Here is a 6,182-nt window from a genome sequence, read left to right as displayed (position 1 = left end):
CTTCTACTTTTACTCAAGTACAATATTTGAGTACTTCTACTTTTACTCAAGAACAAGATCTGAGTATTTCTACTTTTACTCAAGTACAAGATCTGAGTACTTCTACTTTTACTCAAGTACAATATTTGAGTACTTCTACTTTTGCTCAAGTACAAGATCTGAGTACTTTTACTTTTACTCAAGTACATGATCTGAGTACTTTTACTTTTAGTCAAGTTAAGTACAAGATGTGAGTACTTCTCCCACCTCTGTGTAAAGTGAAGAAAGCACACCATCATTAGAGATTGAAAGTACTTCAGTGAGTATGTCTCTCCTCCTCTACAGCCTGATGGAGGCCTGATGGGTTATTGATGGACGGATCGATTGGAGGAGGAGAAAGAGGCTGCAAGTCTGAAAGTAGGCCACCCATCTGCCCATTTATCTGAGGATAAGAGTTTAATCCGGACTGAAAGTGAGGAGTCAAGTAGAGAGGATATAAATTAGGAAAGAAGACAGTATAGAAAGAAACAAGGAAATGTAAAGTTGGCTATCAGGAGTGAATGAGAAAGTTTTGAAGGACATGAGGAAAAGGACATTTGAGGAAGTAAAGGGAAGGATGAGTAGAGAAAATAGGACGTAGAATCGGATAAAAAAACTAGGCTAGGAAAGGAGACAAGGAAGTGAAACAAGCTAGGAAACACTTCGGTCTGATCTGACGAATAGAAATCTGACCATATCAATGTTTGTGGTGACGGACAGATGTACAACGTCCCCCAGTGGCTTCTGGGAGATGTAAACACATGCACACCACACACACACATCCCCACACACACACACACACACCCCCCCCCCACACACACACACACACACACACACACACACACACACACACACACACACATACACACACACACACACACACACACACCACACACACACACACACACACACACCCCCACACACACCACACACACACACACACACACACACACCCCCACACACACACACACACACACACACACACACACACACACATACACACACACACACACACACACACACACACACACACACACACACACACACACACACGTGGCCGTTTCATTATAAACTTTATATTAAAGCTCCACATCATTACACTGATGGAGTTAATACACAATATCCTGTCGTCGTCCCCCCCCCGCTCTCTGATGAGAATAAATGAGTGTCTCGCCTTGAATGAGAAGGTAATGGAATATTGAATAAATGATGCTTCCTCTGTGTGTGTGTGTGTGTGTGTGTGTGTGTGTGTGTGTGTGTGTGTGTGTGTGTGTGTGTGTGTGTGTGTGTGTGTGTGTGTGTGTGTGTGTTAATGTTGCTTTAGTTTGACAGGATTTCCGTTTTTCAACCCAAATGCAAGTCATCCAACAGCAAAGGTAAAAGTTTGATAAAAGAAAGATGTATTTTGTTAAACCCCAGTTTGCCGGCAATACGTGCGTGTGTGTGTGTGTGTGTGTGTGTGTGTGTGTGTGTGTGTGTGTGTGTGTGTGTGACACTCTCTCTCACACACACATACACACACACCAAGCAGTGTTCATTGCAGTGATAGATCTGCTCTGTGATTGGTTGCGACGTTGTAATGTGAGGAGTCAGTGGGAGGATCTGATTGGATGAGAGGAATTACAAACCCTGATGGATGGTTGGATGGGAGGAAGAATCAGTTTAAACCTCGGTACAATCTGACCTCCTTAAATTGACTGATGTTAACACAGGCTAACGACCAATCACGTGACCCGGATAACGAGAGGGTCGGGGCTAATTGCTATTTAATCATTTGACCCGAAAAGGAGCAACCAGCTAATGAAGCAGAACATGTTATCCTCTCCCTCTCATCATTACACTTTAACAGAGTGTGTCTGTCTGTCACCTGTCGGTCTGACACCTGTCTGTCTGTCACCTGTCGGTCTGACACCTGTCTGTCTGTCACCTGTCAGTCTGACACCTGTCTGTCTGACACCTGTCTGACTGTCTGACACCTGTCTGACTGTCTGTCTGTCTGACACCTGTCTGTCTGACTGTCTGTCTGACACCTGTCTGTCTGTCACCTGTCTGACTGTCTGTCTGTCTGACACCTGTCTGTCTGACTGTCTGTCTGACACCTGTCAGTCTGACACCTGTCTGTCTGACACCTGTCTGTCTATCTGACACCTGTCTGACTGTCTGTCTGTCTGACACCTGTCTGTCTGACTGTCTGTCTGACACCTGTCTGTCTGTCACCTGTCGGTCTGACACCTGTCTGTCTGACACCTGTCTGTCTATCTGACACCTGTCTGTCTGACTGTCTGTCTGTCTGACACCTGTCTGTCTTACTGTCTGTCTGACACCTGTCTGACTGTCTGTAACCAGTCTGTCTGACACCTGTCTGTCTGACACCTGTCTGTCTGACTGTCTGTCTGTCTGACACCTGTCTGTCTGACACCTGTCTGTCTGACTGTCTGTCTGTCTGTCTGTCTGTCTGTCTGACACCTGTCTGTCTGACACCTGTCTGTCTGACTGTCTGTCTGTCTGTCTGTCTGTCAGTCTGACACCTGTCTGTCTATCTGACGCCTGACTGTCTGTCTGTCTGTCTGTCTGTCAGTCTGACACCTGTCTGTCTATCTGACGCCTGACTGTCTGTCTGTCTGTCTGTCTTTCTGTCTGACACCTGTCCGTCTCACTAACGAGCCTCGTTAGTGGGAGTTAATTGATCGCTCCCTGTGATTGGTTGATTATTCTGTTGACGCTCAGAGATCCTGGAAAGTCGTGAATTTTGCAGAAAAATCTATAAACAGTGGGGAATTCCTGCGGGGGCCAATTATTTTCAATCACACAAACTCTACTCACAAACACACTCACATATATATATATACACTACATATATTAACAGCAGAGATGTGAGAGAGAGTGAATTCACATTAAGGGTTTCCATGTGAGGGTTGATCAGACAAAGAGACACAAAGACATGTAGAGCAACAAAGAAAAGGCACTACATTTCTACAAAAATGCATAAAATACTATTAAAGTAATGTGGACAAGTTGTCATTTTTAAAACTTTAGGACAATCTTAAACATCAAAAACAGCAGCGGAAACTCAGTGGATAGTCAAAAACATATTTGTACTATTTAGCCTTTAGTGAAGCTCCTGCTGTCTGCTGCACATTTCAAGATCTGAGTACTTCTACTTTCACCCGTCGTCCTGTTAATCTAAATGTATTTTTTATACGTCTATTCTATTGTTTGTTTTAATGTGTTTTACTGGTCACTGTGATGTGCATTCTCTGTGAGTATTTTAAGAGATCCTGTGAAGCACTTTGAACTGCAATTATTGTATGAAAGCTGCTATATAAATTATTATTATTATTATTATTAAATAAAAACCATGGCTAGCATTTTTTTGTTATATTTTTTACATTTTTCGGAATAATTGTTTTGCAGACAAGATTTATTTCAGAGATATTTACCGTGCAACTCATTTTGACATGAATTCCCTTTTAGAGGACGTATTATTAAGAATTAAATATAGAGGAAATAAACTTCACATTGCCTTTGGGTTGATGGTTCAAGTTATTCTTGATATGTTTTTTTGGGTAAAATGTAATTTTCTTGGTTTTATTCCCATGTTTGTTCTTTTTTTAATTTAACCTCTAAAAGTTGTTAAATCAACAAACTTTTATAATAATAATTCCCCATCTTAATCTACATTATCTATTTTATAAGCAGTGTTCATGGTTGATTTAGTGAAAAAGTGCAAAGACCGTTAACAGACTAATTAGCAGCTTTCATTTACGCCTTTTTTATCTAGAAGTTATATTTCTACTAAACAGATGTAATCAGATGTTGTTTTCCACAACATCAAATCTGAAGATTAACGGTTTGTTGAAAACTGATTAACGCACTCAGTTTAATTTGACAACAATCAGTGACATTGTGTTCATGCCTGAAGAACATCGTGACAACAAAATATGTTATTTATTAAAGAGGTCATACTCTGCTGATGTTCAGGTGTATATCAGTATGTAGTGTCTCTACTTTAAAGAGTCCTCTCCTGCTGATGTTCAGGTGTATATCAGTACGTAGTGTCTCTACTTTAAAGAGTCCTCTCCTGCTGATGTTCAGGTGTATATCAGTATGTAGTGTCTCTACTTTAAAGAGTTCTCTCCTGCTGATGTTCAGGTGTATATCAGTATGTAGTGTCTCTACTTTAAAGAGTCCTCTCCTGCTGATGTGCAGGTGTATATCAGTATGTAGTGTCTCTACTTTAAAGAGTCCTCTCCTGCTGATGTTCAGGTGTATATCAGTATGTAGTGTCTCTACTTTAAAGAGTCCTCTCCTGCTGATGTTCAGGTGTATATCAGTATGTAGTGTCTCTACTTTAAAGAGTCCTCTCCTGATGATGTTCAGGTGTATATCAGTATGTAGTGTCTCTACTTTAAAGAGTCCTCTCCTGCTGATGTTCAGGTGTATATCAGTATGTAGTGTCTCTACTTTAAAGAGTCCTCTCCTGCTGATGTTCAGGTGTATATCAGTATGTAGTGTCTCTACTTTAAAGAGTCCTCTCCTGATGATGTTCAGGTGTATATCAGTATGTAGTGTCTCTTCTTTAAAGAGTCCTCTCCTGCTGATGTTCAGGTGTATATCAGTATGTATTGTCTCTACTTTAAAGAGTCCTCTCCTGATGATGTTCAGGTGTATATCAGTATGTAGTGTCTCTACTTTAAAGAGTCCTCTCCTGCTGATGTTCAGGTGTATATCAGTCTGTAGTGTCTCTACTTTAAAGAGTCCTCTCCTGCTGATGTTCAGGTGTATATCAGTCTGTAGTGTCTCTACTTTAAAGAGTCCTCTCCTGCTGATGTTCAGGTGTATATCAGTATGTAGTGTCTCTACTTTAAAGAGTCCTCTCCTGCTGATGTTCAGGTGTATATCAGTATGTAGCGTCTCTACTTTAAAGAGTCCTCTCCTGCTGATGTTCAGGTGTATATCAGTATGTAGTGTCTCTACTTTAAAGAGTCCTCTCCTGCTGATGTTCAGGTGTATATCAGTATGTAGTGTCTCTACTTTAAAGAGTCCTCTCCTGCTGATGTTCAGGTGTATATCAGTATGTATTGTCTCTACTTTAAAGAGTCCTCTCCTGATGATGTTCAGGTGTATATCAGTATGTAGTGTCTCTACTTTAAAGAGTCCTCTCCTGCTGATGTTCAGGTGTATATCAGTATGTAGTGTCTCTACTTTAAAGAGTCCTCTCCTGCTGATGTTCAGGTGTATATCAGTCTGTAGTGTCTCTACTTTAAAGAGTCCTCTCCTGCTGATGTTCAGGTGTATATCAGTCTGTAGTGTCTCTACTTTAAAGAGTCCTCTCCTGCTGATGTTCAGGTGTATATCAGTCTGTAGTGTCTCTACTTTAAAGAGTCCTCTCCTGCTGATGTTCAGGTGTATATCAGTATGTAGTGTCTCTACTTTAAAGAGTCCTCTCCTGTCTGTCTGTCTTTGAAACATTTTGTACATTTTTTTTCTTCTGATTTCTCTGTTCAGTGAAGCGATTTATTTTGTTCTCTCCTCAACAGACGAGATTCTCTGCTTCAACATTTCCCTGCTCTGATTCACACCCTCCCCGAGCGTGTGTGTGTGTGTGTGTGTGTGTGTGTGTGTGTGTGTGTGTGTGTGTGTGTGTGTGTGTGTGTGTGTGTGTGTGTGTGTGTGTGTGTGTGTGTGTGTGTGTGTGTGTGTGTGTGTGTGTGTGTGTGTGTGTGTGTGTGTGTGTGTGTGTGTGTGTGTGTGTGTGTGTGTGTGTGTGTGTGTGTGTGTGTGTGTGTGTCTATAAGTGTGTGTGTGTGTGTGTGTGTGTGTGTGTGTGTGTTTTGATAACAGTGCTCCTCTGATAATCAGCCACAATTACGTCGCAGCGGAAAGGGAGAGAAAAAGTAGGAGGAAGCTATCAGAAGGAAACCATTGATATGGAAATATCTCTGACACACACACACACACACGCACACACACACACACACACACACGCACACACACACACACACACACACACACACACACACACACACACACACACACACACACACGTACGTTTGCAGTGTGACAGCAGGAGAATAGGAGGGTGTCTCAGAAACCTTTTATTACAGCACAGGACTGAAACTCCTCATTAGAGAAAGGGGGAGGGCGTCCATCACTCTCAATAC

The sequence above is a fragment of the Notothenia rossii genome (assembly GCF_949606895.1).
Source record: "Notothenia rossii genome assembly, chromosome: 10".
Taxonomy (NCBI): domain Eukaryota; kingdom Metazoa; phylum Chordata; class Actinopteri; order Perciformes; family Nototheniidae; genus Notothenia; species Notothenia rossii.
The sequence above is the reverse complement of the archived record's forward strand: the minus strand, read 5'-3'. Positions refer to the sequence as shown.